Source organism: Hibiscus syriacus, unplaced genomic scaffold (assembly GCF_006381635.1).
Source record: "Hibiscus syriacus cultivar Baekdansim isolate YM2019G1 unplaced genomic scaffold, ASM638163v2 tig00112256_pilon, whole genome shotgun sequence".
Lineage (NCBI taxonomy): Eukaryota > Viridiplantae > Streptophyta > Magnoliopsida > Malvales > Malvaceae > Hibiscus > Hibiscus syriacus.
Window position 1 is genome coordinate 33,275 of NW_024063286.1, and position 27,469 is coordinate 60,743.

Here is a 27,469-nt window from a genome sequence, read left to right on the forward strand (position 1 = left end):
CGTTGTTCCACGATATGATGCACAAGGAGATAGAAGTGTACGTGGATGATATGATTGCTAAATCACAAACCGAAGAAGAACATGTAAAAGTCTTAAGGAAGCTGTTTTTAAGATTAAGAAAATACCATCTCAAGCTTAACCCAACCAAGTGCACATTTGGAACTACTTCAGGGAAGTTATTGGGATTTGTAGTCAGTGAGAATGGGATAGAAATAGATCCTGATAAAGTCAAAGCAATTTTGGAATTACCTCCCCCTAGAACGCAAAAAGAAGTACGAGGTTTTCTGGGGATGTTAAATTATATTTGCCAGATTCATCTCTCAGTTGACCGAGAAATGTGATCCAATATTCCGATTACTGAGAAAGCGAAACCCAGGAGAATGGGATGATAGTTGCCAAGAATGCTTCGATAGAATTAAGGGTTACTTAATTAATGCTCCTGTCTTGATGCCACCAATCTCAAACAAACCTTTGATTTTATATTTTAGTCTTTGAGAAGTCAATGGGATGTGTGTTGGCCCAACATGACGAAACTAGAAGAAGAGAACGAGCTATTTACTATCTCAGTAAGAAATTCACTGACTGTGAGACTCGATACTCCTCTATCGAAAAGCTGTGTTGTGCTTTAGTATGGACTACTAAGAGGCTGAGACAGTATTTGTTGTATCATACTACCTGGTTGATATCAAGACTGGATCCGTTAAAGTACTTGATGGAATCAACGGCTCTAACTGGAAGGATGGCGAGATGGCAAATGTTGTTGTCCGAATTTTATATAGTCTACATGAACCAGAAATCAGTTAAAGGAAGTGCTATTGCAGATTTCCTGGCAAGCAGAGCATTAGAAGACTATGAGCCAGTAAAATTTGATTTTCCGAATGAGGACTTGATGAGTATATTTGTTACTGAAGAAGATACTCCGAAAAATGAAGCATGGAAAATGAACTTCGATGGCGCTTTTAATGCTGTGGGACATGGAATTGGGGCAATACTAGTTTCACCTGAGGGAGATCATTATCCTTTTACTAGTAGGCTCGCCTTTGAATGCACTAACAATATGGCAGAATATGAAGCATGTATCTTGGGTATTCAAGCTGCAATTGAGCGCAAAGTTAAAAGCCTGGAAGTATTCAGCGATTCTGCTCTGGTTATTTATCAGCTTCGCGGGGAATGGATGACTCGAGACTCCAAGTTGATAGAATACAAGAACTTGGTGATGGAGTTGATCAAAGAGTTTGAAGAAATTTCTTTTACTTATCTTCTTCGTGAAGAAAATCAAATGGCAGATGCCTTGGCTACGTTGGCAGCTATGTTTAAGGCCGATGATCAATCTCGAATGATGCCTATTCGGATGAGTATAAGAGAAATGCCAGCTCATTGTTGCAACATAGAGGATGATAGTCTCCCATGGTATTATGATATTCTCCAGTATGTGAAGTATCGGGCTTACCCAGCGGAGGCAACTGAGAATGATAAACGGACCTTAAGAAGATTAGCAATGGGGTATGTCCTTGATGGAGATATATTGTATAAAAAAGGCAAGGATCAGGTGCTTTTGAGATGTGTGGATAGAATTGAGGCCAAAAAAATACTTGAGGAAGTCCATGAAGGAGTTTGTGGAACACATGCTAATGGATTCACAATGGTTAGAAAAATCATGAGGTTTGGGTACTATTGGTCCACTATGGAAGGAGATTGTATCAGATTTGCTCGAAGATGTCATAAATGCCAGATTCATGATAACCAAATACATGTTCCTCCTTCACCACTCCATGTAATGAACGCACCTTGGCCATTTTCAATGTGGGGCATCGATGTCATTGGGGCAATTTCACCGAAGGCCTCAAATGAACATCGTTTTATCTTAGTGGCTATAGACTACTTCACCAAATGGGTTGAAGCTGCCTCTTATGATAATGTCACAAAAGGAGCAGTGTGCAGATTTCTAAAAAGAGAAATCATTTGTAGATATGGAACACCTGAAAGGATCATCACAGATAATGCATTGAATTTGAACAACGATTTAATGAAGGAAGTTTGCACAAAGTTAAAGATCAAACATCACAATCCGGCTCCTTATCGCCCAAAAATGAATGGGGCAGTAGAGGCAGCGAATAAAAACATCAAGAAGATCATCACAAAAGCAACTGAAACATATAGAGACTGGCATGAGAAATTACCTTTTGCGTTGCTTGCTTATCGCACGTCCGTTCGTACATCTACTGGGGCAACACCATTCTCTTTGGTATATGGGATGGAAGCAGTTTTACCTGTTGAGGTGGAAATACCTTCTTTGAGAGTATTGATGGAGTTGAAACTGGACGAGGCTGATTGGGTACAAAGTAGGTTTGATCAATTAAATTTGATTGAGGAGAAAAGGCTGAGAGCTATCTGCCATGGCCAAATGTACCAGAAAAGGATGATACGAGCATATGACAAGAAAGTCAGACCTCGAGAATTTCGTGAAGGCGATATGGTGCTAAAAAAGATCCTACCTATGCAAAAAGACTTTCGAGGGAAGTGGATGCCGAACTGGGAAGGTCCCTATATTGTAAAAAAGGCATTCTCAGGAGGAGCTTTGGTGTTAACAGAAATGGATGGAGAAGATTTGCCTAATCCCGTGAATTCCGATTCGGTCAAACGATATTACACTTAAAAAAAAAAGGAAAAAATGAAAATATGATGGAAAAATGAAAAAAGAAAAAGAAAATGAAAAAAAAAAGAAAAAAATAAATAAAGGAGGGTTCAAGATGAAAACCCAAAATGGGCGTCTTGAAACCAAAGGAGGATTCGAGTTGAAAATTCGTATTGGATGGCTCGAATAGCCAGAAGTTGAAATGGCGGATTCCCTCGGAAGCCTAACAGTTCAGGGAAAGACTCTCATGCTCACACATCTTTTGTACGATCTGAATCTTCGAAACACATGTCAACTTTCAAGAAAGATTTGGGGTGAAGAAGTAAAAGGATTCAGCATTTGATATTCACTATATTTGTCCTTTGATCTTCCTTTGTACTTACTTGTTTCTTGTCCCCAAAAGATTATAATTTCTCATTGCCTCTTTTCCATGAAACTTGTCAAATTTGATTCATTGTCCTTGTATATATTCACAAAATTATTGATTATTATGCCTTACTCTGAAAAGTGTCAGAGTATGGGGATTTTGAAACAGGTGTTCGCCAGAGAGCACATACAAAGACATGTTCCCATCAATCATTAAACAAATCATTGAAAAAAAGGGTTTAAATCAAAGAAATCAGTTTCAACATAATCATACTTTTCCCAAGCAAAGAAGTCCCAATTTAAAGGCATGCAACAAGGAGAGGCCATTCTGAATGAATTTTCTCTGAAAAATCAATCAATGACCAAAGAATCAAAGAGGCAAGATAAACTCTCTCGGGGTAGATCGGAGGGACCAAGTCAAAGAATATTTAATGAGGGGTCAAGAAAGTAACCAGGCATGGATAAACGCATAAATATCGCATATTCGGATCAAAGAGCATGAGAGATTCCCAATGCCAGGATTGAACTGGGCATAACCCTTTAAACATGCATATAGATCATTCTTAGAGCATATTGACAACATGAAATCATGTCATATGACCATTTTTTTAACAAGGTTTTCAAGATCTATTTCATTAGCAAAGCAATGAATTAGTTAACATCAGCTGACCAGATCTCCTCATCATGTAGGAGCAACGTCAACATTAGATAACCAGCCGTCCTCATTACGTAGGAACTATATTATCGCTATAAAATGGCCAAGAACTCTTCATCACGTATGAGTAGTGTCATCCCCTGATTAGATCTCCTCATCACGTAGGAGTCGTGTCACCCCTAGATAACCAGACATCCTCATCACGTAGGAACCGTGTTATCGCCCTTCCTAAAGATGGCCAGAACTCTTCATCACGTATGAGCCGTGTCATCCCCGACCAGATCTCCTCATCGCGTAGGAGCTATGTCACCCCTAGATAACCAGCCGTCCTCATCGCGTAGGAACCGAGTTATCACCCTTCCTAAAGATGGCCAAGAACTCTTCATCACGTATGAGCAGTGTCATCCCTCGACCAGATTTCCTCATCACGTAGGAACCGTGTCACCCTTAGACGACCCGAACTCTTCATCACGTATGAGCAGTGTCGTCCCCAACAACTAACATTATCCAATTTTTATGCAGAAAGGGAGAGAACCAGACAAAAACGTGTTGTCTTGTTGTCTTTTCCCTATTCTTGTTAACACAAGAATGTGTAAAGAGGGGCAGCTGTAGACACCCGTTTTTATCCGGGTCTTTTCTATTTTAATTTATTACTATTATTATTTTTAATTATTATTATTTATTATTATTATTATTATTAATACAAATGGACATATTTTGTAGGCTCAATTTGAAGCCATTGCAAGTGACCTAGCACTCAACCTGACCTGTCCTGGACAAACCACCAACCCAGCTGATGCTCATGCCCTGCTCCACAGCTCCCCACGCCAACACCACACCTCACCCATGCCCTGCTACATTTACTGCAACATGTCAGCTCCCTTAAATCATGGCACCAAACACATCAACAAGAAGCAACATCAAATTTATATTAGTATTTGTAATGGGTATATAAGAAAACCCAACCAAACTATGTAAAGGGGGGGAAACCGATTAAAAAAAGCTGTAACAAGAACCTTTTTTTTAGTAATCGAAAACAGAACAGAAAATCAAAAAAACAGATCGAAATCTTCAAGCAAGCAAAGGTATTCTAGCCCTTTTCTTTACATGCTTGTTTATCTGTTAATTTCATGCAATGTAACCAAATATAGTTTAGATTGTAATTTTGTTCTTTATTTTCATGTATTTATACGTTTAAAAAAATTAATTAAGATAGATAGAGAGTTAGGTTACCTTGCTTTGGTGTTCGTCGGGAAAATGGTGTCATCGGAGAGATGGTGGCATAGTTTGTTGGTCGGAGCCACCGCGTAAGGTGTTGGTTCGTTGTTTAGTTCTCGATCGAGGGGGGTGGAGTGAGTTGAGATTAGGGGCTGTCTTAGTGGTGTTCCCATACCTTGTAGGTCTCGGTTGAAGTAGAGTGGCCACCCATTAGGGTGGCCGAGGTGGCGCGAGTTTTGGGACTTCAAGGTCCTCCACCGTGAGCGGAAGAGAAGCCAAGGAAATGTGTGTTGTGAGAGGAAGAAGATAAGCAGGAAATGTTAAAGTCTCGCACAAATTGAAAATCATGGGAAAAGGAATTGTTTTTGTGTTAATTTTGGTTTAATCACACATAGCGTCACTTATCTTCTTGCCATTCTTTATATTGGTCTATAAAAAGTTTTGGTTTATTTATGTTTAAGCCACTTCATTATCTCATTTTTTAGATCAGTCACCAAATTTGTGCAGTTAATCACGCTTAGGCCCCTGTACATTTGAGCGATTCTATAAACTGGTCATTGATTTGTTTGTGCAAAATTACGTTAAACCCCTAATACATTGTCGTGTCTCACATTTTAGTTCCCCGAATTCCTTTGTTCTGTTTATTTCATTTTTGGCACTTTAGTTTTATTATCTTTAATTTGGTCACTCGCTATATATATTATTTACTTGTTTTGATTTGTTCCGACTGTTGTTATTATTTTTATTCTGGTCACCTCTTTATTAGTTTTGCTTATTATTTTCATGTTATGATTTATTTCACTTTTCCATATTTATTTTTGTATTTGTCTAGTATTATTTGTATGTAAATTACATATTGTATCAAAAATAAATTTATTTACTAAGTACTTTTAATGCTTGTGCACACATGTATGTCATCGTTTCTAATCTTAGCCTATTTATTTATTGATTGGTTATTTCAAATTTATTCACTACTTAATTTCACTCGAATATTTTCAAGAACAATGATTTGTAGAATGGGTGTGGAAAGCATCGCTTGGTCGAAGTGATGCAATCCTATACGACGTTCAAACAGAATATGATAAAAAAAACGCAAATTCTTCCTTTTACGAGCTTATAGAAATTATTTTTATTGTTATTCTTTTTTTTGTTATTTTATTTGATGTTCATATTGTTTAATATTTAAATTTTAATCTTTATTATTATTTCTTCATTGAATCTTAATATGAGTGATGTATGTTTTGGAAAAATAAAATATGATGCATTTTATGTCAATTTTCGATATTATTATTATTATTTTTTTTTTAATTTAAAGAGAAAATATTCTTTACAAGTAAGAAATAGACGAGGTAGCTTTCCCGACGGAGGATTGCAAATCTCGGGATTTCTTGTCGAGAAAAGGGGTTTTTTTTTTATTTTAACTAATATTCAATAAATAGATCATAATTTATTTATTATTCTATGTTTATAATTTTTATTGTATTAATGGTTTTTATGTTAATATTAACAATACATGTTTTAGATAAATTAAACATATTTTATTTTCTACTCATGTCGATATTATTTGGTGATAATTCAAAGATAGAATATACTTTATAGATGAGAAATAGATGAGATAGCTTTCCCGTTGGAGGATTGCAAATCTTGAGATTTCTTACCAAGTGAAGTATTTCTATTATTTTAACAAATATTCAATAAATAGATCATATTTTTACTTCTGATTTTAACTTTAAGTTCTATCATTTATGACGATATATAAGCGACTAAGTACCGATTTTGGGCGTTGTGGATGTTTATCTTTTCCACAGACGTAACCGACTTCCGAACCCCTAAATTTTCTTCTGATAACGCAGACTTGTATTCTTATAAAAAATGATTTTCCTTAAAATTGTTTTTTAAATTAAAAACATGTTCTTAAGTATTCGACTTACCTAACTCAAAGGTCGATGGCGACTCCCTTTTCAATTAAATCTAAATGAATCCAAAATCACCCATTTTCCAAAATAAAAGTCATAATCGTTTTTAAAAAAATAATATTTAATTGTTTTACCTAAAAAATATGGTTATGACACATATCAATGAAATTTAATATTCAATTTTCTTTGTTGAGTAAATCAAAGCGGTGAAATCCCTTCCGTATGCGAGTTTTGTTAATGATATGCATGCTTCAATTGCTTTGCTTCAAAGTCGACAAACTACATTCTTCATCATGAATCTTTACTGTAGCTGTACCCTTAAGGCCTTCATCTTTGACTCAAGGTCCAAAACTATTCGTGAACGTCGATAGCTTTCCAATGAAGGAAGATTGGTCGGCCAATACAACAGAGTCGAAGGAGCTCAGCTCAACAATATTTCCTTTGTATTTCAACAAGATATTGCTGTCTGTGTCACGCCTGAATGCAACAATTTAAACACATATATCTCACTCGCTGCACTTGCACAGTTGTTTGAGGCACGTTGATGTCTTGGTCGGTGGAAGGAGGCTAGGGAAATTGCAAACAGAATAGCTGTTTGAAACTTTGACTCCAAAAAGAATTCAAAGCAAATAAATGTTAAAATATGGGGTGGGGAATATTTAAAATTTCGGCCTCAAATAGAACCACAAAATGGACTTTAGGGGAGGGGGAGGGGAATTCTTGCCCTTTACATGGAAGCAAGAAGATTTTTCATTTCAGCGACCGACGGGATGGCTTCTGTTGGGTAAATTTTGGCGGCAAGTTGGCTGAAGCTAACGTACTTGGCCAGAAACTCTTTCTGTTCAATTTCCAACCAAAGCGAATTAAACAATCAGAAGCTTCTTCTTCGGTACAAAAGAGGTAGTCAATAGGGGTTAGGATTGCGGATGCAAATATTCAAACTCTAAACCTGAGGGGTTTCAACTCTCACAACCTACTCGGCTCGTTCTAAGTTCTAGTACACTTCCCTGTCGAATTTATTCACATGGCACTTCCTTAACCAACTTTGTAAAATGCTCCCGCAAAATACTGAGAAGCCTCGGCCACTTCTAGAAATAGAAGTTTGCCACATTGCTTCGGCTCTTTCAACCTTGTGAGGTCCCCGTGTGTGAGAGGTATGACTGATACATACTCGATATGCATCCAGGGATGTGACCTTTCAAAGACACTCCACATATATGAAAAAACTTTTTTTAAAAAAAAATGAAAATACATGTCGGGGCATATATCTCCCTATTCAACACTCTTATCTGATTCCGAGTAACATAGAAAGTTAGCTTACCTTGCACTTCTCCCACAATGAGGGTAACAATTCCTTGGGTGTAATGTAACATCCCAAAACTAGAGCAAGTGACTAAAATGGAAGTTTTGAAAATTTGAAGTCTAATTTTGAAAGATCTAAAAGTTCAGAGACTTAATTAGGAATATTTTGAGGATTATTTGATAAATATGTAAGGAAGTAAGGGTAAATTGGTCTTTGCAAAGAAAGATTTTTATTATCTCTTTATAAAAGAGATAACCACGTGTAAATGAGAGAAAATTCTGGAGAGATGGGGTTCAGTTTCTTCTTCTTCCCGTGTCTTCATGTATAAGGTGAGTTGGATTTAATTTGCTTGTTTCTTCAATCTTATGATTTCTTTTGATTCTTGAGTGATAAGAAAGAGTAAGGAAAGATTTATGGTGACCTAAAACTCCAAAATGAACAAGTTATAAGAGATTTAGTAAAAAGAGTTTTTAAGTGAATTATTGAAATAGAATGAGTTAACAGAATTTGAAGTTAAATTTGACTTGTCAAAGGGTTAATTAAGAAGTTAGAGGTGATAGAATTGAATTAAGAACACATGAAAAATTTGATGAAATTCTTTTATTCAAGAATTATGGTGAATTATGAGGGATAGTTAAGTGTTATAGTGTTATAAGAAGGTTTACATATGTATAAATGCGTTTTAAGGCATAAGGAGGGGTTAATAAGTAGAATTTGAGGACAAAGTAAGAAGTTTTGGGCTCAAATGGAATTTCTGGGTTGTGTGGATCGATGCATCTTCAATGTGTATCGATGCACTCTCAAATAAATGAACATCGAATGCAATTAGTGCATCGATGCATAAGGAGTGCATCGATACACCCCCTTAAAATTAAAACATCGAAGGTGATTTGTGTACCGATGCATGGGTAGTACATCGATGCACATGTTAAGGGATGCATCGATACACTGTAGAATGTACCGATGCACTTCAATGGGAAATGAAATAAATCTTTCTTTCAGTCTAAGAAGTGATAGATTATAGTATATCGATTGGATATTGATAGTATAAATATATGATTGTGTAGATATCGATCGAGAGCAAGTTCCGAAAAATGATTGAAAGATTAGAATTGATCCCGAAGAGAAAGTTAGCCATAGGAGTAATTGATAATAAGTGAGGCCAAGGTGAGTGCATATTAGATCGTATATGATATAAAATGGAAATAAGATTTGCGACAAGTCTATTTCCTATAGTGTTATGCATAAATTCATGAACATGAACATGCGTTTGTTATGAATTATATGTTGTTGTTGGTATGATATGACTTGTATGAATATATGTTAGTGTGATAAGATATAGAAACCGATATAAGTGATATATATATATTTACATAAGCTATATGAATATATGTTTATATAATGAATAATATGCATATGTGATATATGAATATAAGAGATTAGGTGAATGAACATAGATGATATGCAGGATTATATAAGAATAAGATATGAATCATATAATATAAGTTATATGAGAAATATATGTGAATAAGATATGATATATATATGTTTATGAGAAACCATGCAAGTGACATGAACTATGTGATATGAATACGTGGAATATGATACAAAGTGATGTGATTATATGGTCACAAGAGATAAGAGACAGGTGAAAGTGAACTATGTGATTATATGAATATGTGACATGATATATTGCTAATGCCCATGTTATGTGTAAAGAGAGCTAGAGGTATAGTTGGCATGCCAAGAGTCGAGGGATTTACAGTGGTCCGTCGGGACATAGTGGTCCTTCAGGACATTTCATATTGGTCCTTCGGGACATTTCATAGTGGTCCTTCGAGACAAATTTCATAGCCCCTAGTGGGACCCCATACGAGCTGTGGTGACAGCATAGTGCACAACCTCAATAGACTCACATATCTATAGTTCTCAAAAGTGTACATAAACTAAACAAAGAGATAACAATGAAGATAGTACTTGTGAAGTATATGCTTTTGTGATATAAACTGTATTATATGATTGATATAATGATGTGTGTATTGAATGAGTCATATGTTGATAAAAAGGCATGATTAAATGATATAAATGATAATAATATGGATAATAGAATACGATTAATGATGGAAATAATGTGTGATGTGTATATGTGTACATTATATTATATATAATGATTGTTTGACGTCATTAAATGATATGTTCATACATGTTTAAGCATTTAGAGTTTCCTTTATAAGTTTAATGCCTCACTAAGTCATAGGCTTAGCGTGTGATTGTTTCACACGTAGGTTACAGAAGCGAAGAAGAGCAAGACAGGTCAACATCTTCCTTACAAAATTTCAGATCAAAAAATAGATGATTTAAATGTGTTTGGTTATTTTGAATATAGTTGGCATGTACTAATTGATTGAGTTGAATATGCTCTGATTGATTTTGATTATTTTGGTCAATTTATGTAAAAAAACTGCTTTTATTTTAATAAAAGTTTTAAATTTTTCTTTGAATTTTGTCAAGAGTTAAAATTTGAAAAGTCAATGGACACCTCAGACTCGTATTCGGGTCGGGTACGGGTTGGGGGTGTTACATGTAAAGTTCTTCTGCAACTTCTTATGCATCGCAGAAATAGACTTGTAAACTTGAAAGAGATAAGTAAAGATATAGATTATACTATTCGGAACTAAGGAGAATATGCTCGGAAAATTGGTGATCAACTCACCCCAGTTAAACTATATTTTATCGTCTTCCGGAAATCTGCTTTAGAAAATCCAATCTGGAAAGGTATCTGAAATTTTTGAAGGACAATCAGCCAAATCATTCGTGTTATGGATGGTGGGAATGTCTAAACACAAAACTCATTAATTTCATTATCTTAAAAAAAAATAGGATTCATTTTTTAATATGATTCCGGGATGTCTAAACAAGGTATGAAAATACGTTACACATTATGCATTATTCTGTAAAATTAGTGAAAAGCGGGATAGATTATGCTCTTGAGTTATCTGATGAGACAAAATGCATTATTTATGAACATCGCAAAATATCATTATCATCAACACACTGACCTCTTCCGGTGAAACTGTTAAAATTAAATCCTCAATCTTTCGAGCAAACTCGAAAAGCCGCTCAAATTGCTGCAAAGAATTGAAAGATCAGGTCATAACATGGAAAGCTTTTACAGCATTCCACAATTATTTAACATCACGGCTCAACAAAGTAATAATGAGTGGATTACTTACAGTATATATTATCATGTTGATAAGACGCATACTTGCTTGCTCAGAAGCTTCACTTGCCTGCTGATAAAATTTGGCTAGGGTAGGCACAAAATTGGCTAGGTCATACAAGCTGTAAAGTGCACAGGAAAGAGGAAAAAAAGCCACCTTCAAGGAGTCAAGCCCAATATTATATCCACATTCATGAGAAAACGGCATAAATTATCCAAACCTGTTCTGAAATACTGCATAGTTTTCCAAAAGAAATATATTGGAGAGTATGGGATCTATTTGGCAGCTTTTTCAAGAGTCACAAACATCATACTAACCTGCCAAACAATATTGAATTGTAAAATCTTTTCATTAACAAAGCTATATGTATTAAGAATATAATATAAACAAAAAGAATAGAGAGAGAATGATTTGATACCATGACACGGAAGAGTTTATTTTATTAAGAAAAACAAGAGTAACGTATGCAGCTAAACTTATCATTGAGCAAGCAAATCTAGACCTTACTACATGCTTAAATCTTATCATTGAGCTTATTAATTACCCACGACTCACTTTCATGCAATGGAATGCTAATTAGTAAGCAAATCTAGAACTTACTGCATGCTTAATTGTTATTGCTATGCTAAGGCTAGCACATGTTCCATCTCGAGCTCACTTGACAAAATATCAGGGTGAAAAATACAACTTACAAGTTTTGTGTATGCCTTATCAACCAAGTCCCTAGATTGTCCCTGGATGATGTACTGTTCCATGCGGGTGGCTAGAGTTGCAAAGCTGTGGATAACATATAAACTGTTTAAAACCAACTGAAGTAATAATCTGACTATCAAATGAGAACACTAAACTTAGCTATCTGGAAATAAATTTTACAGGATGCTGATAATATATGCATGAAAAAAACAATAATATTTCAAACCATTAATGAAAAATTATTATATACTGCTTGCATATCAATCAACTTTGGCCTCAGAATTACTATCTCTGTATTCTCACAAAGACTAAGATTAACTTTACCGAGGTATGAAGGCCCCCGTGTGTCCCACATTATGCTCATTTCTTTCAATTTGATGACAAGCTTCATCAACAAACTGCAAACTCGATTGCAACCAAAAAAAGTTACCTTCACACTAAATACAAAAGGTCATAAAATTCTCAGTTTCAAAACAAACGTACCCGGCCGAACTGCATAGAAATTTTTGACTCTAGGTAACCAAGCAAGACACATACAAATCCTGCTGTATCAGATTTCTGGCCAGATAGATAGTACTTTGTTGTCCCACGCATGGATATGCAACATAAAGGATCAATCTTGGATGCCCAATCCACCACAGCATAAAAATCTTCCTGTAATTTGGAAACATCATAAATACGTGCTAATAGGAAAACAAGGACAATAAAATAAAGAATGAGAAGAAATGCAGAAAACCGAAAAAATAAAGGGCATTAAAGAAAAGTACAACACTTGGGACGACATTCATGATTTAAAATGTAATAGTAATTCCCAAACTCATAATCAAATAAGGAATACAAGGAAAACAACCTAAACAACCCGCGAAAGACTCCAATATGCTTACATACTTGAATCCCATCAAGCAATCTTGAAGTGATTTATTTAATGATTGCATATCTGCAGATTTTACATAGAAAAATCATATAGCTTCAACGTTTTTCAGATAAGGAAGGGGAGAATTCCCCACAAATTATAAAGGCACAATAAAATGAGTACCAGCCTTTCCGACATTGTCATCGATGTCCATAATGCCCAGATCATCATCAGTGGATCCACTTTTATTACCATTAGCAACACCTTCTGGGGGAATAAGTGCAGGAACTTCAAAGCACATGAAATGTGCAAAGAAAGAACTCTGCAGTTTTAGCAATGAAGGAATAAAAACTGTAATAAATTAAGGTTTGAGAATACATTTAACCTAAACAACAAGCGAAAGGACCATTACCTCATCTACAAGCAACGGAATGAAAATCATCAACACTTTAGCATATGCATCAGAGAGTGCAGAAGTTTCTGTACTATTCCCACTTCGACTGCCACTTGTCGAACCTTCCAGCCAGGTAGTTGGAACCCTTGATGCTTTTGTACTAGCACGAAGTTCGTTGGCAATTCACGAACCTAAACAGGATTTTAACCGTTTATCAAGCACTGTAACCGTAAGAAAGGTCAAATCAAAATGCATTTCTTTTGTAGACAATTAAATGCTTTGTTTTGCATTCACAAACCTCTCAACGCAGAAGTAAGTTGAAGGAACAACAATAAGCCTTCCTCAAAGGGCCTAAGCAACTTTTATCAAGACTCTGAGAATGAGCAGGAACAAACAAAATATCAGCAAAATCAAGATGTGATATTTTACAGATTTCAGAGTTGAACAGCAATTTGACCTTTAACTGTTGCAGAAGGCGAGTATATGCCCTGCATTTATATCGCAATCAGCATGATCAGGTTGCTTCAACTGTCCCCGCTGATTAATTCAAGCAGGTTAACAACATTAGGAATCCTTGCAACATCAAGATTCAAGATGAAATAACATGAAGGAAATACCCGAGAGAAATTGCTTTTGTCACTCATCATAGAATCCACCAAACTGGCAAAGTAATTTTTCAAGAACGCAGAAGCTCTCCAGAGAAATGTGGTTTTCAGATTTTCAAGTTCGGCCTGCTTCTCTTTAACCTAAAATGAAGGCACCACAAAGAGTTATTTTTATTCTTCAATTACCATATATATCAGATCCAAGGGCAGTATAGTTCATTGCAAAGTTATTGGAAGTAAAAATTCCACAAAAATCCAAGGTTATGTAAACATCCAAGTGACCAGCATGCGTTAAGTTAGACATATACCACAACCAATTGGTTAATTTGCCTAACCATAAAACCGTAGAAACTGGGGAAATGAGAGGGGAGTCCATTCAGCTCGCATATTTGCATAAGTAGAATCCAAGTTAGGTACATCAAGGCCACGTAAAGCTCCATTTACCACTCACATGCTTCAAGATTTTGAGTCATGTGAGCCTCATCAAACCGGCATCCTGTCAAACATGCTGCATACTTTTTTTTATAGGAATAGACGGCCTCATTAAAAACTCCCTCTAGATAGCCCTTTCCCAATAGAAAGGATCCACTATTGGAGGGAGGAAAAGAGTGCCTCGTTTTATTGTTGAACCAAAATTACATAAAACTTAACAATTACACCAGAACTCCTGACATAAAACTTAATAACTCCACCTACTTGAAAAACCTACTAACTGGGAAGGAAAATAACAAGCAACTATAGTCTATCAATCAACCAATCCCCATCTTTGCTAAACTATCTGCCTCCCCATTACAAGCCCTTGGAATCAACCTAATTAACAACACCTTTTCAGAGAAGAGTGATAGAATTTCTTTAACTAGAGGCAATAAGAAAACAGGTGCCAAAGCCGGAAAGTGAACCCACTCCACTGCTGATTTGCAATCACTCTCAACAATCAACCTAGTGACAGAAAACCATCGTGATGCCAAAAGATTTCAATGCCTCTTTTAATAGCCTTTAACTCAGCAACTGGTGGGGAACCTTGACCGATCTTCTCTGAAAAAGTCAAAAGAGTGCAACTATTCCAATCCCTTAGGATACCTCCAATACCTCCAATCGAGTCACTTAACCTTACAGCTCCATCGACGTTCATCTTCAAAAAATCAACAGGGGGGTGTAGCCAGCAAAGCACAGAGCAATCTTTCGATTCAGAAACCGAAATTCCATCTGCAAGTGAAGGATCCCCAATGAGCAAATCCTCCTGTATAGGAATTTTGGGATACTTGGCTTTAAACCACTTAGATAACCTAAATCTTACAATGAAAAACAGAGAAAGCCTATCAAGAGATAATCCTTCAAACACAATCTCATTCCTTGCTTTCCAAATAGACCAAAAATGACTCCTGGGATAAACTTCAAATCATGAATTCACCCTCAAATTCCCCCACGATATAAGTAAAAAAGGAAGGTCCTTTGGTAAAACTACATATAAATCCCAAAAGCTTACTACCTTATTCCATAATTCCCAAACTACATTACACGTAATAACAAATGCTGCACTGATTCCTCATGCTTCTTACAAAATGGGCAAAGGATATCTTCACCTAGGGACATTCCTCTGTTAACCAACTCCACTTTTACTCCCACTTTTGACGGCTAACTGCCAAAGAAAGCTTCAACCCTTGGTGGGGATAGTCCCAACCACACCCCCTTTGACCACAAATCATTATTCCCAACTTCCTTCCCGAGCGCATTCCTGCAAGATTTGACCGAAAATAATCCATCCCCACTAGCTGGATACTAAATCAAAAAGAAAATTGTTAGGAGAAAATACAGTGAAATACCTTGGCTAAGTCTAAACAAAAACATAGTGATGGATAACATACCTCAGCAGGGACATGCATTCTTTCAAGAAGCTTATCAAGTTCTTCAATGAGTGCTTTATCATTTACAGATAGTATCTGTAACTTCTTGTTCGTGTTTCTATCTGTATATTGTGAAAAAGAATTACAACCAGCATAAGAAGAGTTCAGATGTTGAAGTCAAGAATATACAGTTTCTATCTTCAAATTATATACTTTGGGCAAAAAAAATTGCAGCAGACTAGAAGCAAATAAATGATGCAATAGATAGGAAGTTAGAACTATCTTTGTTTCAGACAAGCTGTAGAGGAAGTGTAACAAAGTTAAGTCAGTGTAAGGATCTGACATAATGGTAGGAACAGTAACAGAGTAAGCAAAAGAGAACCCTACATTTTAAGTCTATCTACTAAAGGTCCATACCGACTCAATATCTTCTCTTATATGTTGTAATTTAACATTGGGCATGCCTAACCATTCACCCATCTCATTAACACAATGAGTTGCTGCCTCAAGCCCTTATAATACCTAAAAGACCAAAGAAAAGAACAATTAACTTTGTGATAGGATTGATAGAAGTGAATAAAAGCAGTACCAAGATTAATAATGAATTGTTATTGAACACGAAAAATGTTCTGAACACAAAGAAATCATTAAAGCGATAAGGAAAGAGGGAAAATAAACACTATTTCCTCGAGCACATCAACACAGTCATTGAAACTATTTAGGAATAGTCAAACAAAATAAGAAGCTATCATAGAAAATGGCTAGAAGTCAAGGTCAAGAAAATGGAGAACTGAGTATTTCCGAAATGGGAGTTAAGAAGACTCCAGAGAACAGTGATAAGCCTGTTTGATACCTAATGCATATGGGTATGGGATTGGACTAAGAGAGCATACAGCATGGAACAACGGAGACCGTCGATTCTTCATAGTTCCAACATGATGCCAGGGAGATTTGGAAATAGCCAATATGAGGAAAAAAAACTCAAAAACAAAAATATAATAAAATACCTCTTCTACTAGAGATTCACTTTCCACAATGGCATGCACATTTGCTGCTTCCAGGGCAAGAAGCTCTCGTTTCAATCTATCAGAAAATTCCTCAGCCTCACCAATGCCCATGATATAACTGTTTACCATGTTGTGACAAATAGGATAGAATTAAGGGCTTCCACATTTAGTGACCAAACATAAAAAACAGTACATTGGTTTAGAAACCAGGAACCATAGACTGCCATGGAAAAATGGCCACTACAAGAATCAATCCACATCTTCAAACATCTTTGGCTCTGTTTCCAAAATAATGACAGATTACTGTTGGATAAGGACCTCCCCCCCCCAACCACCACGCACATGCCACCAAAAGAAAGGAAAAAAAGAAAAAAAAAGGGGAATAGAATTATGTCTAGCTTGGATCCAACCATCTTTGAAAAAAAACTAGACTGCATGAATGTTTCACCTCATGTCTACTTTGTCAATTGCATTAGCATTCCAAACTCTGAAGGATAATTGCACTTGATCATAGTTTGCCTTCACTGAAGAACCTTAGGAAAGAATAGAGGAAATACATACGTGCTCAAAAGAGCCTCCATGTCCTCTTCCTCAGCTTGAGAGGCAAGTTCCTTTTCAACAGTCACCTTCAAGTGCTTTCTGTTACTGTAGCAGTAACTGGGCCATGGTCATCTTGCTGATTCATTTGATAGTAACTGAGGTTTATTTTCCTAGATATATATAAAATCAAAGATAAGAAGAGTAAATAAATTTTTAGATAAAACTAATGAAAAAAGATTTCTTGAATTTAGGGAAATTAAATCTGCTTCAAATCAGAACTCAACAATATGATATTTTATACTCAGGGAACATCCTTAAATTTCAACACTAGGCAGAAGCAACTACAAGATTATGTTATACACTAGATAGGTACAGCTTTAGAGAGTTTTTCAATGTATTCTACAATTGAATAGAAAAATATTCAGTGCTTAATAAAGTCATGCACTCACATTAGCCCAAATAGCCACTCCACGACATCTATACCAACAACTTTGGGAAGACTACCAGTGTCTCTTTGCAGACATTTACGATGTATAAAAATGCGGTTCCTACAAAATATTTGAGCAAGGACATAGCCAAATCAATAACTATAAGCAACAACATCCTGTTGTAAAAAATGAGAGATAAGAATTAGCTTTTTTCCATGCCAAAAGGAAAGGACCATAAAAGGGGAACGAAAGCAGCCCAGACATAAAAGAGTCGATACCTTCAGTTCAGAGCTATTTATATTTACCTGTCATAATGTTGCGCATGGTCCACTGAGGTGGAGCACGTTCTGATTTCTGAGGTTATCAAATCCCTGTAAGAAATTTCGTAAGAAGCTGAAGGGGAAAATCAAAAAAGAACTCAAGAAAAATATCATGCAGGGAGGAACGGAAAATAAGTTTAAGATATAAATAGCTTCAACTTCTGCTCAATTGCTTAATTAACATAAGAGCTAAGCAATGTTTGCCTTGGCCTACTGAATTTACAAAGATAAAAAAAAACATACAGCTTTCAAACATGTTTTCTTCAAATAACAAAAAGTACAATGTAAAAGTAGGGATCATTAGTTATAACCTCCACCCTTGAAAGATGCTTCAGCTTGTACAATTTAGAAGGCTGCAAAATGTAAATGGTTCATACGTCAATAGATTTTAAAATCAATATAACTAAACTACAAGCTAGTTAAGACTTGAGACCCTTGGCTTTAAGCTAATGAATTTTGCTTTCTATTTATACTAGAAATATTCTCTTTTCAGTAATGCTAAAAGTGATGGTATAAATTATTCTGTGTTTCGCAGGAAGAGGTTGACAAATGGCTAGCTTTTGTTTCTATTTATTTATTCATTACTTTTTATCCGTAGCAAACTTCAGTAGAAAATGGAAAGATATGATTTGCATGAACAATAAACAAAACCAATTACAGGTAAGCCAAACACTACCATGCGATGACCACTGTTGAGCTATAGTAAGCTACACGTAGTAACCATAAAGCCTTACTCAACAAGGAGCCATAAACTCATTGGATAATCGTTCTGCCTTATTTCTTGTTTGTCCTAACACGCATTGCCAGAAAATATAATTTTTTATATTACAACTTTCAACTGGAGAAACACCTACAAATATAATCGATCATTACAGGTACATAATTGTTTAACTGACTCAACAATTGAGCCAACTCAAACTAAAACTAACTAAAAACCCCACACAAAATTTACTCAAATCTTAGAACTCAAGGACCCAGGCATGGGCGGCCAAAACAAAATACTTTTAGAATTTTTTAAATAAATTTTATATTACTGAAAAGTTAAAAAAAATTATATTATTTTAAAAGAATATTGAACCCATTTTAAAAATAATTGGCACCTTTTGAAGAAAATTGACACCCATGATTTGTCCATTTTCACTTACAAAATTTCTGATTCTGTAATTTAAATTTTCTAACTCTGCCCTAGACAAGCTAAATATTTCAATAAGAGAATTACCTCAATAACTCCCCCACTAGAATACTTCAATACTCGTAGAAAAGCTTCAGTTTTATGACCTTTTGATATCACTGCACAAACCATAGTTCTCGCATAAGAACCAGAGAACCTGCACCTTCTCTAAGGGAGAAAAAAGGTTTAAATACTTCATATTTACTAGCATGCGGCTTCTGTAAAGAAAAACAAGCTTCAAGATCCAAGATTACTCCAAACAAGAACCCCGAAATGGACCATAAGGAAAAGAAGCTACTTCAAATGCAATCATATTATTAAATGCAAAACCTCTACAAAGCATAGTTTATATTCCTTGAATTTGAATTGTCCTATCAGTTATGCACAATTTTACTATCTTATTTAGTCCAATAGTTCAATCTTCGAAGACATTTTAATGAAAAAAATCACAAAATTTGCATTGAGATAGAGAAATACTTGTCAGATTATGGAAAAGACGTGCAGCAGAGATCAAGGATTCTCGGTTTTAGCCATGTGGTGGGCGAATTTCCCAGAGTTGCCCTATTTCCAGCGGCTTTCAGCGACGCGAATCGATATCACGATCTTCTCCTTTGAGCCTACGATTGCAGCAGCTTCGCAAGCTCGCCTTAGCTCCTCATCATCAGCACTCGATTTCGCCATTTTGATTTTGCTTCGACCTTATCCTTCCTATGCGAGCTTTCCCTCCCTGGTACCCAATCTCAAAGAGAGACGAAATATTAAAAAAAAAAACTGCCATCAACAGTTAACTGACAAGGACCAACAAAAACGAAGGAAAAACCGGGTTTTTTAAAATGAAAATGGCAAATTACCATAAGATCATTTTTTTCATTCTGTCTTATTTGGTAACTAACTTTAAAATAATTACATTTCAGTCACTTATATTATTGATTTATTATATTTTGATGATTAATCAAAAGGATTAATTTTTAATTTTATCCTTCTACTCTATGTTAAATATAATTTAAACTCTAAATTTTAATTTTCATCGTGTTTCTCTCAAAATATCATTTATTTTGAAGGTAGGATTTTTTTCTCCTCACAAAACATCTTTTTTGTCCTCGAATTTTTAGTCGTCTTTAACATTAAAATGACATCATTCATCGTTCTGATGACCTGTATAACGAACTAAAGTCGTCACCGTAAAACTCTCCTCTTATTCTCTCTTTTCATTTGAATGAAATCTTTGGAACAACTACGAATCTAAGTTTAAGCTTCAAAATTTTTTTCGTTGATGTCACCCCATAAAATTTCAACTGAGAGATATATTTCTTCTCCCTGACATCTATTTTTTCATTATATTCATCACTTTTAAATTTCTCTCTTTCTATTCTACAATGCTATCATTTATTAGGATAAAACTAGAAGCTCTCCTTTCCCCTTTTTCTCTTGGTAGAATTAAGGATTTTAGTTAAATTTATTTGCAAATTATTCAACTTTAATTTCCTAGATTTCGTCTTCTCATTTTCTTGTTGATTTTGTATCCTTAAATTTCAACATATGTTGCTAAAGATCAATTCTTGTATAACTTACAAGTTTAGATGATTTGCAATTTTAATATTGATGCTTTAATTAGGATCTTATTCCTTTACGGTTAATCTCTAAAGTTTTTATACTTTAATAACTTTTACTCCATCTTTCGATTTATGACTATATATTATTTTTAATCTCAATATTTTGTCTGCCTCCCTCCCTCCGTGTTAGTTCTAAAACGATAATATCTTGATTTGCACATGAATTTTTCCATCATTTGAAGAGTTTGAAAAATAATTCTAATAAAAGGTCGTTTTTAGGGTGAATGCCTTTTATATGCATATGCTAGTTTGATTTTTATTAAGAATCCGGAGGCCGGAGTTATGAACTCAAAGATATGGGGCGAGAGTACGCTTTGCTGGGGACAAAAAATCAACTTCGAGAATCCATGGTGAATTTTAGTATAAATACAAATGAGATGCACCGATAAAAGATTGTGAATATTTTGGGGGGCCTGAGAAGAGTTAATTAGGGTCACTACTAGGATATGCCACAGATTATTAGAAAGAAAAAAGTAAAACAAATAAATTCGGTACCTACATGATTGAGTGGTGCAATGAACTGGGTTAGAGGACAGGGCTTGTAAAATGTGTGGTAATGGACTGGAAACGTTGGTTCATGCTTTAAAGACTACCAAACTAAATAAAATATATATGCATTCAAATTCTAATCTGCAACATTTGTACATGAAAAAACAACATGTACCCCCCCCCCCCCCCACACAAGCCCTTAGATAGAACAAGCAATTACCAAATCTGGTGTATGAATTAAAATTTAAGGGCGCTCCCGTAACAAGTGAATAAGCAAACCTACCAATGGATGCCATTTTCCTGAAGTTCTGAACTTTCAGCAATGGCGGCCACGATTATCATGAGTCCAATAAATGATTTCTGCATATATCGCGGCCCGCCGGAACCAAAGCAATTCCTTCAATAACTCCGATTCGCCTTCTTGCGAAGCAGGCTTAACAGTTAACTGCTCGAGCACTGGTGAATTCGATAGCAGGAACTTGATGAAATCCATCTGATTTAACACCGGAGATGCCAGACACTTTTAACATTCTCAGATGCGCAAACAATGAGCTCCAATGATCATCTTCCCAAAGTTAGTGGATCTTTCTATGGAAGTTTGTTCCTCAGGTTGAGCCTACATAGAACATCAGACATTTCTAATCCGCTAAAACCACTAATTGACCTCCGAAATCAATAACTATTACATGGATAACCTTTTTAGATTAGCAGTATTGGTAAAAAACAATAATGTGATAAAAAGCCGGAGATCTTACTATTTACATCACCATAAATCTAAAAGATTAAAGAAAAATAGAACTCACCAAACATTTCCAGCTCTTGGAGATTCGGACAACTTCTTAGGAGGCATAGAGCAGCAGTATTTTCCTCCAAATCATCAAAATCTATACGAATCGATAGATGATTCAGATCAACATGGGTTAGGCAACCTGCTCAGCACATATCCCATAGCCAATACTGAAGCAGAAAAAGGGGAAACAATATAACTAGTATCTCCGATGGATAAATTAGTGTGGCACAAGCACATTCTAGAGGACTCGGACAAGTATATCAGTATTCAATAACCAATTTACAGTAAAGAAAAACATGTAAAACTGTTTCTTTAAACTTTATGTTTGCGGACTCCTATAAAAGGCTGTAAAATGCATCTAAGTGTCCAAATGATAAAGAAAACAAGAAGATACTAGTGCTATACAATGATGTTAGCTAAGTCATTACCTTCAAAAAGTAACTCTGAATGTCCAGCCTTCGATATGGGCAGATGAACAAAGAATCTGAGCAGTTTACTGGAATTATCTTGAGCATTGTTCTCATCATTGTCGATATTTACATACAAACCATGGAAACCAAAGCTAAATGGAATGTATTCAGAAAGCTAACATCATAAAAAATACCACCAATGTCAAAGAATTACAGATTAGGTGCATCAATGATAAGATGAGTGACACCAGTAAAGTTCATCAATGTTAATCGCTCAAGAGGACAGCTCGAATAAGCTTTTCGAACACATCTTGGGTGACGGTAACGTGCTGCAGATCAAGACTCCTCAATTCTTGAAACCTTTGAATGTATGGTGGTTTTCGCAAACAATTAAACAGCTCCAAATGAATTAAATTCTGGCAACTAAATAAACAAGAAGGTGGCTAGTATGCTGGCCCTTCCATATTTCTAGCACAAATTCTTTGATAGAGCTCCTTGATATACAAGTATCCATCGATCAATGTCACCGACGCCTAAAAGTTCTCGGTGAGAAAGCTTGAACTTGTCTATTGGACCGTTGTGCAGTAAGAGTACATGGTCAATGATGTTTACAAGCTTGTCTTTTATGAAAGTTTGGTCTTGGGAAGAAACATTAAAACACTGATTATCGAACACTAGACATGGTATTGTAGCCCATTTGTATCTCCACTTCCTCGACAGAACACTGGTCCTTACCGCATCCCTTATTGGCAAACGTGACAAAATTTTATCGACAACATGTCCCGGTAAGTTGCTGATCCTATCCAGCTCTGCATCTGTTTTGCTGGGCAACCTTGATGGCTCTCTTTGCTTCTTAAATACTCAAAATGGACAACCAAGAAAGTGAATGAAATAATACATATCAATTAACTATAAAGAATTGGAGTTCAACAAGCACACATAAGTTACAATCATAAGCAAATATATTGCAAAAGAAGTAGACAAGAAAAGATTAGTTTCCTATGGAACTCATTGATAACAAAAATTGCACCTTTTCAAGTTATGTTGTTAGCCATTGGAACAACTAAACGAAGAATCTCAATATTTAAAGATGGCAAGTATTAAAGCCAATCTTTAAAACATTGGTAATTTTTTTCCTAATACTCTCTTTTATCTCCATTGTTCTTATAAACAGACTAGTTTCCTATGAATCTCATTGATGACTACAATTTGGACCTTTTTCAAGTTATGTAGTTAGTCATTGAATCAAATTAAACCTCAGAATCTCGATATTTCAAATATGGCAAGTATGAAAAGGTCAGCATTTTGGAATCCCAGTGTCTGGAATAACAGTACATAACATCATAAAAGATAGCCATTGCCAATCTGTGAACATGGTAAAATTAGTCCTAATACCCACTTTTCTCCATTGGTTTAAGCCTAGATGTATATATACTACAAGCAAGATTGTTGGATGTTTCAAACAGACAAAACTAGGCAATGTCATCTATATGGTTTCTCCGTACAACCCAATCCAACAACACCGTTGTTGTTTTATTTCGTTTCTTTTTAAGATGAATAGAATTCCACTTGAATTTTCAAGCATTTTCAACCAATTACTGAAATGAAAATGTGGCTAACATGTATATATAAACTTACAATTACACTGCTCATTCTGTTTAGTTGTTTGGGGGAATTCAAGCAATGCATTTCAGTTGCCCAAAAACAACGTTAAACCATCAAGGCCTTGCTTTCAACAAATATAACAGCCGAAATCTGAGATAGTTAAACAAAGAAATTTAACTGATATTGTTCAAATAGATATTCTAACAATAAAATAAAAGCTCGAACTTTAAATAACTTAGACTTCAAACAAGTGTTTCCAAAGAAAAAAAACATTTTACTATAAAATGTCAATGAAATCAAGAAAAATATTGAAAAGTTTTAAGTACATTGAAGTAGGAAAAAAGGGGTACTTTTTAAAACAGAATCCGGAAAAACATGGATAATGGGAAACCCAGTGGGGAATTGATTTCACCAGAGCTTGCATTGAAACAAATGTTGAATTTAGCAGTTGTAATGGGGTTTGGGGGGGCAAAGGGGAGGATTAGAGGGGTAAATAAGAATGGAAGAAGAAAGAAACGTTATTTACCCGAAGAAGGGGCAGGGATTTCAGTATTTGGTGAAGAAGCTCCAAGTCGAAGCCTCGAAAGTCGACGAAAACCAGTGGCAGTGGACTGTGCGGCGTGAACTACTCTCGCGCGTGTTGTATATAGGAAACAACCTTGACTAACTTGAGATCTATGCGAGAGTCCGGCTGCTCTGTGAACTCTATCAATTCGATATTCCAACTTAATTTGGGATGGTTGTGAGCAAATTAATTTTAGAGCAAATTACAAGATTCATCGTTATATTTTCTTCTACTTATATTTTGGTCTCTAAACTTAGATTTTTTTTAAATTTAACTAGTGGGTTTTTTTTTAATTATTCATGTTTAGGTCTCTCAACTGTTCTATGATAACACACTGTATCGAAAATGATGTCGTTTTAAAAATAAATTTAATTAATATTAAGTTTTATCATTGATTTTTTTTTGTTAATAAAGGGTAAGTATAAGATAGTATTGTTAGAACCAAATCATAATAAATGAAATAATCGGGATCTATCATGTCAAATCATCAGAATAAAAATACTAGATGCGGAAGCGTACATGAATTAATCAATAAGTTGAAAATATATCTTTGGTTGTGATCTTCTAAGAAGAAAAATTCTCTAGACTCTCTTACGGGATATGAGAAAATCAAGATGATTTATTTCTTGTGGATCATAACTCCTTTATATAGCTGATTTAAGAATAATTATTATTTATACTTATAATGCTACCCTAATCAAACTTAAATACAACTTTAATAGTTTCTACACTTTTATTTCATGATACTTCTAACACCTTATGATTTTATAACATAATTAGTCACTTATTATGTCATATTTTATGATAACAAGATACATTAATATGTGCATATGATGAGGATTTTAATCCAACATGTATATGTTAAAATAACTCTCAACCATTTAACTTGAATACTCACAATCCTAATATTCAATATGCTCTAATTCAAGACCTTAAGAAATAATACAATTCTTATCATTAAAGATGTTTCGTGCATTAATTTTGATTGGAGCTCCCTCTTATGATATTCCTTCAAGTTTAGAAACGACGGTAGAGAGTCCTAAGAATTTTCATTAAGCAATAGTCCTTCAAGTTCTACTATGATGGGCTCGCCCCTCAAGAGTACAAACACGTACTGCTGTTAATGATGAAGAAGAAAGTGTAAAAAGTTTTTAAGAATTTTATTAAGATAAATTTGGGGTGTTAGAACCTTCTTTCGGTTAGACCAGATTGAGCTACATTTGAATGAATATGTAGAGTCAGTTTTTTACATGATCTGCGTTTTACCAAAAATATGTCGTATTCGGGAGTCAGTTACGGTCAAGGAAGGATTAACCACCCTTAAACTGCCCTTTCGGTACTAATTAATTTTTCGGTTGTCTTTAATTGCAAAAATTAAAATTGAAATTTAAAAATTCAATTTAAAATATTACCTGTGATCGATTGAAAGTTCCCCTAAAAAGATAAAAAAATTTAGATTAAAAATAAATATATAATCGAAGAAAGGAATAAATAATAATAAATTGAGAAAATAACAATAAAAAATGTTAAGAAGAGAAAAATGAAGAAAAATGCCAAGTCTTTAAAAAATAAAGAGTGTAAAAAAAATAAATATATATATAAATAAAAACAATGTTTAAAAGAAATAAAAAATATTAGAATTAAAAGGAAAAAATATAAATAAAATAAATGAATAAAAATGTAAAGGATCAAAATAGCAAAAACAAAAGGTTAAGGGACAAAATATCAAAATAGAAATTTAAATGACTAAAATAAAATAACATAAACTTAAGTGACTAAAATAAAATAACAGAATATAAAGTGACAAAAATCAGAAATAAACAAAATAGAAAGTGACATGCTATGACTAAATTAAAAATAGAAACTGAAGTGCCACAAATGAAATAAAATAAATGTAGAGCTTGGGACTAAATGACAACATTGAGGGAGTTTAAGCAATATTATGCAGAGATTTGGTGGCCATTTCATAAAAATGCTAAACATAGGAGGGTTTAATCGTGATTTTACACAAAAAATCTGATGATCACTATGAAAAACACGACAAAAGTTGAGAGGGTTTGAACGCGAATACCCACACTTAAAGCGACCAAAGTAAAAGATGAAAAAATAAGGACCCTAAATGAGATTAACCTAAACTCTAAAATAAAAAACACTTCTCCTTCCCCTAATTTCAATCTGCCCGATGAATCAAACTCCTATCATTCCTTATCTTCTCTTCGCTCAACACACACGACCAGCTTCTACAAATAGCCGAAGCCCATGGCACTTGGCCACCAGATGTGGGTGGCTTCTGTCCTCCCGGTCGACGAACCCAACAGCAATAAGGTAAATTTTTAACCCCTCTTTTTATTTATTTTTTCGAATTTCTTGCTTGTGATTCCCCGTTGTGTTTCTTGTGTTTATTCCTCCCTTTTGTGTTCGATTTACAACGTATTTATAACAAAAAACATGCTATTTTTAGTTCGAGTTAGAGTCCCACTTGGACTCAAACGCTTCGATCTGACTTGGTTGTTGTTGTTGCCGAGGAAAACGCTGGGAGACTCGAGTTGTTGATAGCGGCTGGATTGGGACTCTTCGAAGAGGGGGTGGACGCGGTGCTGAAGAGGAAAATGGAAGACCGATTCGGATAGTTTGCTCCAGCGGGTTTGGTTCACTCCAACGGGTCTGGGTCGATTGTCGGGTCGCGTGTTTTGGCTTCTAGGCTGCTGGGTTTGTTGGGTGATGGGTGTATTGGACCTGTGAATTTTTGTTGGACATGTAACCAAAATTAATATTAATAATAATAATAATATATATATATTCTTTTTTCCCGGACGAAAATAAGTGTC

At 35.0% G+C, this 27,469-nt stretch overlaps 1 long non-coding RNA gene and 2 pseudogenes across 2 annotated transcripts; all 3 read right to left on the reverse strand.

Moving 5' to 3' along the window:
* Positions 1–11,071: 11,071 nt before the first annotated feature.
* Positions 11,072–18,112, reverse strand: LOC120176828 (annotated as a pseudogene).
* A 166-nt stretch (positions 18,113–18,278) lies between these two features.
* Positions 18,279–19,913, reverse strand: LOC120176827. 2 transcript variants are annotated; one of them, XR_005521356.1, is made up of 3 exons: positions 19,647–19,913; positions 19,218–19,288; positions 18,279–18,351 (listed from the first exon to the last, which is right to left on the reverse strand). It is a non-coding gene; the product is annotated as an uncharacterized LOC120176827 (long non-coding RNA). The 2 variants fall into 2 exon arrangements; XR_005521355.1 differs by having other exon boundaries at positions 19,218–19,337.
* Positions 19,914–21,529: 1,616 nt separating this feature from the next.
* LOC120176829 lies at positions 21,530–24,229 on the reverse strand (annotated as a pseudogene).
* Between the last annotated feature and the right edge of the window lie 3,240 nt (positions 24,230–27,469).